At 50.6% G+C, this 11,972-nt stretch overlaps 1 long non-coding RNA gene across 1 annotated transcript; it reads left to right on the top strand.

Moving 5' to 3' along the window:
- Nucleotides 1-5,165: 5,165 nt before the first annotated feature.
- LOC113609538 (uncharacterized) lies at nucleotides 5,166-11,084 on the top strand. Its single transcript, XR_003428671.1, has 4 exons — nucleotides 5,166-5,304; nucleotides 5,821-6,018; nucleotides 6,681-6,744; nucleotides 10,137-11,084. It is a non-coding gene; the product is annotated as an uncharacterized LOC113609538 (long non-coding RNA).
- The last annotated feature ends 888 nt before the right edge of the window (nucleotides 11,085-11,972 follow it).

Here is an 11,972-nt window from a genome sequence, read left to right as displayed (position 1 = left end):
AAAAAAAAAAAAAAAAAAAGAAAGGGAAGTTGCTCCTGTACAATGGCTCATGTCATTTGGTTCTGCTTCAGGAGTGGCTGGATCCAGGGCCTCAAGCAATGTGACTGCAGCCCAGCCTCTCTCACTATCTCTGCTTTTCTCTATGTTGGCCTCAGTTACAGTCCAGCTTTCCCTTCCTGGTGACAAGAAGGCTGCCAGAAGCTTTAGAATTTCCTCTCATTCACATAGTGGCTTAAGTGAAAAGAGAGTGCCTCTATCCTTCCAGTTCTGGCAGAAGTCCCAGAGAAGTCTCTCATTGGCCCCTTTTGGGGGCCAATGGGCACATTGGGTGCCTTCTGGGTGATGGGCACATCCCTGAACCAGTCACTGTGGCTGGAGGGATCCATCATTGTGATTGGCCAGATCTGGGTCAGGCACCACCCTACACTCACATGTGGTGTCAGCTCTATTCCCCAGAGGAAAAATGGGGCGATGTTCCCAGAGGAGAAGGGACAGATGCTAGACAGACAAAACGACACGTGTCCACTTCGCGTTGAGTCTGTGGATGGACTGAGCGACGATGGCTGTGTGGGGCACCCACATGCCCGCCGGCAGGAAACAGAAGCACAGAACCACCCCAGGACGTTCAGGCGAAGACCACCGACTCCCAGTGAACGCCCAGCTTAAAACATGGTTTATATTTAGCACGAGGAAAGCTGTCAGGCTCTTAAATATGTATGGGGTTGGAAGAGCCGGGAGGGAGAGAAAGTGCAGATTCTGCATGTGCCAGTGAGGAATTAATTAGAAATAAACCTCATACGAGAAGCTGTCTGAATTCTGTTCTGCTTTAGATCCGGCTGCAACGGATGAATTGGGGAATTCTCCGTCAAGCATTGAGCACCTGGGCCTCTGGGGCAGCCCCTCCGGAACAGCCCTGATAGGTGGGGAAGACTGGGGGTGGCCTTCCTCTCCCTCGCCCCACTGTCACCTCTTGGCTTGGGGGTGACTCCTTGCTGTGGGGCGCCTGGATCGAGATGCCACGATTGTGCCTGTGCCTGGGGGGTGGGATTGTTTATGGAGCCGGGGGGCAGACAGGGCCTGGGTGCTCACGGGGGGACCACGGGCTGGTGTCACCTCCAGGAGGCCAAGGAGCCGACCCTCTGCCGGGACCTGTGGTGGGGACCCTGGACCCTCAGTCTCCCCTTTGCACTGACCAACCAGATGCCAGACGGGACAGAGGCTGGGCCTCTCCTGGGTCTGACCACACCTAGTCCTGGCCGGACACTTTACAAATACCAGTTAGCATATAGCTTCTGGGCTGGAAGGAATGTGAAGCCACAATGATCTTTTAAAAACTTAAAAACTCATCATGTCACCTTTGGGGACTCCTCATGTCACCAGGGACAAAGGCCCCTGACCCACCTGTGCTATGCAGGCCCCTCAGCTCTGTCCGGGACAAGCCCGCACCATCTTCCTCATATGCCCTGTCCTTCTGCAGCCCGCTGTTTGCTGACCTCAGACGGGCTGGCTTATTCCCACCTCACAGCCCAAGCTCTGCAGTTTCCTCTTTCTGGAACCTTCTGGCCCTGAACCTCATGGGTCGGATTCTTCCTGTGATTTAGATCTCATGTCAAGCCACCCAGTCTATGTTATCTTGTTGTGGCAGCCCACTGACTAACACACTGCTTAATGTATATTTTTTGAATAACAGTTTGATTGAACCTTTGGAATAAATTAATGAATGCATTAAAAGCATTCAAAGGTCATCAGGTTCAGGGGTCTTCATTAAAAAAAAATTGTTTGTGGGCTTCCCTGGTGGCGCAGTGGTTGAGAGTCCGCCTGCCGATGCAGGGGATGCAGGTTCGTGTCCCGGTCCGGGAGGATCCCACATGCCGCGGAGCGGCTGGGCCCGTGAGGCATGGCCGCTGAGCCTGCGCGTCCAGAGCCTGTGCTCCGCGACGGGAGAGGTCACAACAGTGAGAGGCCCGCGTACTGCAAAAAAAAAAAAAAATAGAAAAAAACAAGTTATTTATCTTACTGAGGTCATTATAGATTCAAATGCAACTGTAAGAAATAACCCAGAGAGATCATCTGTGCATTTTGCTTGGTTTCTGCTCAATGGTAACATTTTGCAGAACGACAGGACAATGTCACAACCAAGATGAGCCCGTCGTGCTTCCCGATTTCCACACTCTCCTTGCCCTCCTGTGTCGGTGTCGTCCTGCCCCCTGTGCATTTCTTGGATCCACCAGCATAGTCCGGACCCCAAAGCACTCCAACGCCCCAAAGAACCCCGAGCTGTCCTGTTACTCCCTCCCTCGTACTATTTTTTAAAGCAATTTTTTCCAACTGACTTAATGCAAAACTCCAAGTGGGTCAGTAACAGGTGGACTCATGGAGCCACTGCAGGTATTTCTCCACTTTCTGATCAGACCCACTGACGGGCTGGGGATCAGGAACTAGTGACACAAAGCAGCTGGGATCTGGGGAATCCACCGTGGAGATGCCTGGACAGATCCAAGGGACTCAGTGTCCCGGGCTGGAGGCCCGGCCCTGGCCCAGGACTTGCCTCTGAGCGTGAGCTGGGGTGCGGGGGGAAGGTCCCTGGACCTGGGTTAGAGGCAGAGCAGGAGCCAGGGGCCCAGGGCCCAGCCCTGACAGGCCAGGGTGGGAGTCTGAGGTCTGGGTGCCCCCTGGCCACCCAGGAGGTGAGTGGGGCTCTGCGTGGGGCGGTCCTGGGTCCAGCCCTAATAGCTCAGATGCGAGCAGAAGTCCCGGCCCAGCGCTGGCAGCCACCGCGGGTCCTCAGCACGCGGCAAGCACTGGCCTCACTCGGAAGGCTCCCCCCATCCTCCCACGCTTGGATCACGATTTGCCTTTTGGAGCCCAAGTCTCCTTCCATCCGGGTAGTTCTGTGAGCCCCCGGCTCCTGTTGACAAGCTGCTTCTCCGTGAGATCAGCTCCAGTGTCTGTCGCTGCCGCTCAGAGCCCCCATTTCCCCGAAATGTGACCCCCCAACTCCGTGTGGATCTCAGAGGGCCCTGGCCTTGTGAGAGGGCTCCTGGGCTCAGACTGGAAGCCGAGGTCAGGGCCAGATGCTGCTCGTAGGCAGGACTGCATCCCAGATCTCCTTCCCTGGAGCGCGCGGAGGGGACGGCACACGCTTGCCATCTCTGGGCCAGGGACCTGTTCCCACATTGTGCCCGTGAGCTCACAGCACTCCAGCTGGGGAAACTGAGGCACAAGGGACAAAGTTTTACGGCAGCTCACGGTAGCCGGGCCGGAACCGAACCCATGGTCCCTGCAGCCCCGTCTATCTTCCTCACAGCCCTCCGGGATGGAAGCTGGGCAGTGTCCTCTCTAGAACGATCTCCACCGACCAGTTCTCTTATGTCCTTCTCGGGGGCCTGCCCACCCCTCCACGCTCCCCGCAGAGTGGGGTCGGTTGAATTCAGTCCCAGTCACGTGGGTCCACCCTTGCCCAAGTTTCAAGAAACCTGTTCAAGATTCTGATTTCATCCGTTTTAATTTTTTTCCCCTGAAAGTGAAGACTGGAATTCAGGGCTATTTATCTCACCAGGCGTGTGAAAGCTTAAATAAAATAAGCTTTATCTGTTGGAAGCTGTCAACTGATAAAAAAGAAAAGAATTAAGCGTATTCCTACTTAATGAACTCTCCAGACAGAGGCAGATTTCTGCCTCTTGGTTTAGCTCTTCTCTGCAGAAACAGCCATGTGCCCAGTCTGAGAATTGCCTTGGGACTCCACTCCCCGACCCCCCCAAACTGTCTAGACATCCTGTAAACAGAGCGACTGCCAGGCGGCAGCAGCAGGGAGGTGGGGATGTTTGTCACTTTGGTGACGGCTGAATGAAGATTCATGGCCACAGAATGTTCTCCTCGGGACAAAAGAATACCGGCTTCCCACCTTTCTCGGAGCCTTTTCCTGGGTCAGGAGCCCCACTCGGGAGAGCATCATCTTCTCTGGGGAAACTATTCTCTTTCCACGACAGCCTCCCAAGGGTGCCAGCCCTCGGGCACTGATGCTGAGGGAGGCTGCTCAGCCGGGGCCTCCTGGGAAATGCGGGTTCCCCAAGATCGCCCCCCCCCACTGCAAAGACCCTCTCCGCCCAGTCAGGAAATCCAGTCGGCTCTATGTCCCACACCTACAGAGATTTCGCCACACCTGCCACTTCCACTGCCATCCCCCGGGCCAGGCCAGCAGGCTCTGCAGCCTGGGCCATGGCCATGGCCCCCTCCCCGGTCTCCCTGCTTCTGTCCTCACCCCACTTTGCTCCAAATTATAGGTCAGAGCGTGACAAGCCACTGTTCAAAACCCTGCAATGTTCCCGTTTTATTCACAGTAAAGCCCAAAGCTCTTAAAATGGTCTCAGGGCCCTACCTGATCTATGTCCACAAAACCTGCCACTTGTCCAAACTCACCTCCTTCTACTCCCCCCTTGCTCACTACGTCCAGCCCCACTGGCTTCCTTGCAGGCACACTGTGGCCTCAGGGCCTTTGCACTGGCTGTTCCCTTTGCCTGGAATGCTTTTCCCGCAGATGCCGGCATGGCTCACCACACACCTCCTTCAGGTCTTTGCTCAAACGTCCCCTCCTCAACCAGCTCTTCCCTGACCATTCTATTTTGTAGTATAGGGTCCACTCTTGGTGTTGTACGTTCTACGGGTTTGGGCAAATGTTTGATGTCACGTACGACCATTATCGTATCATACAGACTACTTTCATTGCCCTAAAAATCCCCTGTGCTCTGCCTATCCTTTCCTCCCCCTGCCCCCACCTCTGGCAACCACTGATCTTTTTTTACTGTCCCCACAATCTTTCCTTTTCCAGAATGTCATATAGTTGCAATCATATAACATGTAGCCTTTCCAGATTGGCTTCTTTCACTTGGTAATATGCATTTAAGCTTCTTCCATGTCTTTTCATGGCTTGCTAGCTCATTTCTTTTTTAGTGCTGAGCAACATTCCACTGTCTGGATGCGTCACCGTTTATTTATTTATTTATCCACCTACTGAAGGACATCTTGGTTGTTTCCAAGTTTTGGTCGTTATGACTAAAGCTGCTATAAACATCCATGTGCAGGTATTTGTGTGGACATGTTTTCAGCTCTTTTGGATAAATACCAAGGAGTTTGATCACCAGATCCCATGAGAAGAGCTTGGTTTCATGAGAAACAGTCAAACTGTCTTCCAAAGTGGCAGCACCTTCTGCATTCCCCACCAGCACTGAACGAGCGTTCCTGCGGCTCCACAACCTCACCGGCATTTGGTGTTGTCAGTGTTCTGGACTTTGGCCTTTCTAATAGGTATGTCGTGGTATCTCACTGTTGTTTTAATTTGCCTTTCCCTGATGATATATTATGTGGAGCAACTTTTCATATGCTTATGTGCTCTCTGTATATCTTCTTTGGTGAGGTGTCTGTGAAGGTTTCTGGCCCATTTTTAAATTGGGTTGTGTGTTTTCTTATTGTTGAGTTTTGAGAGTTCTTTGTATATTTTGGGTAACAGTCCATTATCAGATGTGTCTCTTGCAAATGTCTTCTCCCAGTCTATGGCTTGTCTTCTCATTTTCTTAACAGTGTCTTTCACAGAGCAGAAGTTTTAATACTAATGAAGTCCAGCTTATAGATTATTTCATTCATACGGATCCCATTTTTTGGTACCTAATAACTCATTGCCCAACCAAGGGTCACCTAGAATTCTTTCCTGTTTCCTTCTCAAAGTTTCTTAGCTTTGCATTTTACACTTAGGTCTATGATCCTGTTTGAGTTAATTTTTGTGAAAGGTGTAAGGTCTGTGTTCGGGTTGATGTTTGGGCATAGGATGAAGACAGTGATGAAGAAGATGATGATGATATAGCAGTGATGATGCTGTGACGCCGCTGCTGTGGCTGATGACGGTGATGTCAGCAGCTCTAGCAGATGCTGTCAGTGGCCCACCCTATCTCCATGGTCCACCCTGGAGCTCGGCTGCTGACGGCTTCCTGCACTTCTGAAGCCTCAGGGTTTCTCTGGCCACAGGTGGAGTATTCTGAGCCCAAGCATAGAGACAGAGCAGAAGTGCTGGGGAGTTAAGACGTCCTCCTTTACCCTCCCCAGGGGCAGCCTCAGTCAATGACAGACAGGAGTTGGGAGGTCAAGACCCCTTGGCCCTTTGTGGGGCAATGTTGAGGCATGTCCTACACAGTCTCTAAGCAGGTCCCTGGCCACAGGGGGGCCACTCTATCACACCTTGTATTCATTTACCTTCTTCACTGCCTTGCTCTCCACTCCCTCCCCTCCTGGACCACCTCCCCTAAACTACTTGCACCAAAACCCTTGCCTCAGGCTCTGTGTTTGGGGTACCCTAAACTAGGAGAAACCAAATGCTTGTCCAGTGCTGCAGACCTGTGAGGAGGTTATTACTACGCTCATTTACAGTTGAGGAGACTGGGGCTCAGGGGGGTTGAATGGTTCAGCTGGAGTCACACAGCTGGTGGGCGCTGGCCCGGGATCCAACGCAGCCCGCTCACCTCTGCAGTCTGGGCTCGTGCTAAGTCATGAACGCACGCTCGAGTGAGAAGTGGGCACATGGTCCACCCCTCTGACTAACAGAGAAACAGGCCTTGATGGGGGGCCAGGGTGGCCAAGGTCACAAAGCAAATCAGAGCACCACTAGGACAACAGAATCCTTTTCTTTTCAGCGGCCAGCCTGGTCCTGCTGGGACAGAGATCCAGGAGTGTGAAATCAAGAATGTGCAACGGGTGGTGAGTGTGTCATTCATCCATCCCTTCATTCACAGGGTGTGTGCTAGTGTGTATAAGTGTGTGTGCATGTGTGTTTAAGTGTGTGTCTCTGTGGGAGTTTGAGCTTGTGTGAGAATGTGGGCCTGTATAAGCGTGTGCCTGTGCGAGTGCGTACATCTGCGAGCGTGGGTGCCTCTTCCATAGTGCGGCATAAAGGCACACACCTCGGCCCTTGCCCTCGTGGGGTCTGTGCTATGAGGAGTCAGACAAGTGTCCAGGCAGGGCCAACACAGGGCTCAGTGATGTGCTCGGAGAAGTTCGGGACAGTGGGGCTGGGACAAGGGACCTGCTGCCTGCCTGAATGGTCAGGAGGGGTCTGGAAGAAGGGGGAGCCCAGCCAGGTCCTGAAACGTGAGCAGTCTGGGTGACCTGTTGGGTGGGGCTGCCGTGCCCCTCTGGGCTGGCCGGTGGAGGGTAGAGGGAAGATGAGTTTCTCTCTTCTCTTCTTGGCTGTGCTTTGACTTGCTTTGTGACCTTGGCCATGTCCTTCCCTCACTGTGGTCTCAACATCCCCAGTAATAAGGCGTGAGCCGGACCAGAGGTGCCCTCTGACACTGACCCTGGCAGGGAAGAAGCAGTTCCTGGCACAGGAACGGCCTTCTCCGCACCTGCTCTGGCCCGGCCACACTGAGCATCTTTCCCGGGGGGAGCCTTGCAAACAGGGTGGACCCCAGGATGGGGCCAAGCTGTGGGCAGATGAGCTGGCATCTGGCCTGGTCCCCCCAGACTCACAGTGATGGGCTCACAGCTGGCAACAACCTTTCAAGGGGACACTGTGATGCCTTGTCAGGCGGCTGGTGAGCCCTTTCTGAATCCTGGTCCAACAAGGCGATGATAAAATATGCCTTCTCAGGGCAGGGAGGCCCCAACAGCCCATTATGGGAGACATTACCTTGTTTGAATTTAGAAATGAGGTCGTGGGGTGACATGTCAATGCAGTCTCTGTTTGCTGCTGGGGCCAGCGGCCTCCTCTTTCACGTGGAGACACAGAATGCAAAGTTTACATTTGCTCTTAGGATGTTTGAGACCCTCAGCTGATGTCTGGAAAGACGCAGGAGCTGAGGGCTTCCTGCAGCACCGGGTTTGCCTGAAGCCAGGCTGAGATTCTTGTCTGAAATCTGGGAAATGATGAAAAGGAAACATACTGTCTCCCAAGCAACCCCCCTTTTTTTTTTTAAAACAAGAATTGTTTTTATTGTTTCTTTCAAATCTACATGGGGTAAATAAATGGCTGACATTTTTGACAAAGAGATGTAAAACAAACTTTAAAGAAGTACGAAATAAAAGAATTTCTCCACAGCAGATAAAAGCAAATGAATATAAGAAAAGGATGCTGTAATCTAAAGACTGATGCTACGGCAAGATTTTAACATGATGTAAAATTGTTATATAATATGAAAGTTTAAAAAATATTGCCAGCATTGGATAAAAGAAAACATTCCAGTATAATTTCTTCATAAGCTAAAGGAACGTGTTTATTAGATCTTAGCAAGAAATGGCTGAGAAATAATTAAATTGATTGACATTTTAATTTACTAAAAGAAGTTAAGAATAAGATTATACGTAAAAAGTACTTAGCGTTTTTTGTCAACTATATATATTTTTTACATCTTTATTGGGGTATAATTGCTTTACAATGGTGTGTTACTTTCTGCTTTATAACAAAGTGAATCAGTTATACATATACATATGTTCCCATATCTCTTCCCTCTTGCGTCTCCCTCCCTCCCACCCTCCCTATCCCACCCCTCCAGGCGGTCACAGAGCACCGAGCTGATCTCCCTGTGCTATGCGGCTGCCAAACCCCTTATTTTTAATCCTCACAGTAACTCCAGTGGGTGAGGGGTGGGGTGGAGAATGTCCACTTGCAAAGGGCTGGCTCACTGGGTGGGGCTGATTATCTGGGTGAAATTAGAGTAGGTCAGAGACATCAACCCTGGCTGAGACCCCTGATTGCACCAACTTGCTTAGCTGGGCCCATCTCACATCTTAACCGAGTTCTTACGTCAGACCAGAATGCCACCAAATTTGCTTATAATAAGAAATTCCTGTTGTTGGGTCCGAGTGACCAGCCCGATTCTCCTCCTAAGCAGACCTTGCCGCGGAAGACAAGCCAGTGGGTGGCTTGTGGAGCGCAGAATCACAACAAGGGAAATTTCTTAGTTGATGCAAATGCTTGCTGGCATCAGCCCGAGGAAATACCCATAATGCTCCCATTCAGCAAGTTGTGTCTTAAAAGGTTTACGTTTTATCGCATTTAATCATTTCAGCCACAGGGCCTTTTGCACGTGTCAAGGTCAGACCCTCCTATCACAATCATACTTTTACATTTATGCCTTTGACAACGTGATTAATGTCTCACTCCTCCCCAGACTGTGCCTTTATGAGGCTGAGATCTCTGTGGTCTTGTTTACGGCTGTATCCTCAGGCCCAGCATACAGTCCGGCATAGGGCAGAGGCCCTGCTGCTCTCTTGTTGGACGCGCTCGGGAACGTCCACGTGCCCTCGGCTGCCGAGGCTTTATGGAGCCCAACGCCTTCTCCTCAGGTTCTGAGGAGTTTTCTCTCCACCCTCCATCCCCTCTTCTATAAAGAGCTTTGTTAAATTGCAAAGAGGCAATTTAATCTTTGTCCTGAGAAAGGCTTGTTCAGAAATCATATTCTTTTCTTTGTTAAGCCTGATGGGTTTATTTCACTTATAATGTGAAGTATCAAAGTTGTCATTCTGGAAAGTTTCAAGGCAGGGAGCAGGTGGGGGAATGAAATGGCTTTTCAAGGATATCAGGAGAGGCTGAGGGAGAAGGTGATGCATTGTAGCGGATTGGAGTTGGGCTCCAGAGCGAGACAGCCCGGGGTTCACATCCAAGCTTTGCTACTTACTAGTTGTGTGACTTTGGACAAGTGGCTCAACCTCTCTGTGCTTCAGTCTCATCCATGAAATAGAAATAATAATCGTATCTGTTTCTTGGGGTTGTTATGAAGACTAAACAGGTTAAGGCACATAAAGTGCTTAAGTGCAGAAGAAACATTATGTGTTAGCTGTTATTTTGGTATCATTAGAGTATCCCCCTTCTCCCTCTCATGATCACCCATGGCAGCATTATTAGGGCTCATAACAGGAGTGAGGAACATGGCCATTGCATGACCTGTCAGTTAGGAGCATTTGGTTGCTGCTAACAAACATCTAAAATAATAGTGGCTTAAGATGAGAATTTATTTACCTCTCTGGTTTGAAAGTAGGTTGTGATGGCAGCTCTGTGGTGTTAGTTAAGACCCAGGTATTATTCTTCTTATTTTGGTTTTTGTTTTTGTGGTTTTGCTTCTCCATCTTTAGCGTGTGGTTTCCATACCTAGGTTTGCCTCATGGTCAAATATGGCTGCTGAAACTCCGGACATCAACTCTGTGTTCCAGGGAGGAAGAAAGGGACTGGGAGTGTAAGGAGAACTGCTGATGACTCTCACTGTTCTTATATAGGCCAAGGTTGCCCTACTGTAAGCCCCCATGACTCTGCCAGGAGATTCACTCTCAGCTCAGGAACAGGGGCTGAAAACAGGAAGTACCCTCAAGCCGTCCTCAGAGATAAACAAGAGCTGGCGGATAAATACCTCAGCTTCTTCGCCTCCTGGTGGGATAAGTCTGAGAGGTGTGTTCTGCACCATTTCCCCGAAGGTCCCAGCAGCACTGAGTCGTCGCCCACAGCAGTGACTGCCCATCCGTGTGCTGTGCACCGTTCCTCCCTTTCTCCGACTCACCTCCCCATGGCGCTACTCTGAAAAAATCCATTACGCTTGAATCCTTGACTCAGAGTCAGCTTGTGAGGGAACCCAGTCAATGACAGGGGACAGGGCAAAAGGGGCACCCCCGGCTGGCTGTCCACCTCTTAAGGAGCCCCTCCTCCCACAGCTCCGGTCAGCATCCACGCTCATTTCATTGTGCTCGAGCTGCAAGGGCAGCAGGGACCCGTAGGCCATTAGCTGGGATCTGCTGCTCAGGAAGGAGGTGGGGAGCGTGGCCATGGGGCGGCAGCCGGCACTCTCTGCCGCTGTGAAAGAAGGAAGAATGATGGAAAGTTTCCGCCTTCCTCTGGGACCAGATCTGACAAGGACCCGTCAAGTCTCTTGGACGCTTCCTGAGAAATGAATTCATTTATTTCATTCCACGAATGTTGGCTGAAACCTACTGAGTGCTCGGCTCTGGAATGCTATCGAGAAGAAGACACGGTTCTCACTGGTGTGAGGTGATACCTCCACTTAGAATGGGCATCGTCAGAAAATCTACAAACAACAAATACCGGAGAGGGTGTGGAGAAAAGAGAACCCTCTTGCACTGTTGGTGGGAATGTAAATTGATACAGCCACTGTGGAGAACAGTATGGAGGTTCCTTAAGAAACTACAAATAGAACTACCATATGACCCAGCAATCCCACTACTGGGCATATACCCAGAGAAAACCATAATTCAAAAGACACATGCAGCCCAATATTCATTGCAGCACTATTTACAATAGCCAGGTCATGGAAGCAACCTAAATGCCCATCAACAGACGAATGGATAAAGAAGATGTGGTATATTGGAATATTACTCGGCCATAAGAAGGAAGGAAATTGGGTCATTTGTAGAGACGTGGATGGACCTAGAGACTGTCATACAGAGTGAAGTAGGTCAGAAAGAGAAAAACAAATATCGTATATTAACGCATATATGTGGAACCTAGAAAAATGGTACAGATGAACCGGTTTGCAGGGCAGAAATAGAGACACCGATGTAGAGAACAAACGTATGGACACCAAAGGGGGAAGGTGGCGGAAGTGGGGTGGTGTGATGAATGGGGAGATTGAGATTGACATGTATACATTAATATGTGTAAAATGGATAACTAATAAGAACCTGCTGTATAAAAAAATAAATAAAATTAAATTTTAAAAAAAGATGACACGGTTCTCAATCTCACGGGGTCTGCTGGCGCCATGGGGACAGCTGTGGCCAGAAGCAGAGAACGGGGCCAGTGGTGGGAGACAAGGCCGGCAGGGGCCTGGCCCAGCTGCCCAAACCCCTAACCCCTGGGTGGGAGTGACACGGAGCACGTGTCGAGGGAGGCTGGGTTATTCTTCAACAAGGGTAAAGACGAAGAGCCCAGATGTCGGTCTTTGGTATTGTGGACAGTCCCACAGTGGATGTCCTTGCCTGTC

Source organism: Aethalodelphis obliquidens, unplaced genomic scaffold (genome assembly GCF_003676395.1).
Source record: "Aethalodelphis obliquidens isolate GAN/ISIS:26980383/991018 unplaced genomic scaffold, ASM367639v1 scaffold57, whole genome shotgun sequence".
Classification (NCBI taxonomy): Eukaryota; Metazoa; Chordata; class Mammalia; order Artiodactyla; family Delphinidae; genus Aethalodelphis; species Aethalodelphis obliquidens.
The sequence above is the reverse complement of the archived record's forward strand: the minus strand, read 5'-3'. Positions and strand labels throughout refer to the sequence as shown.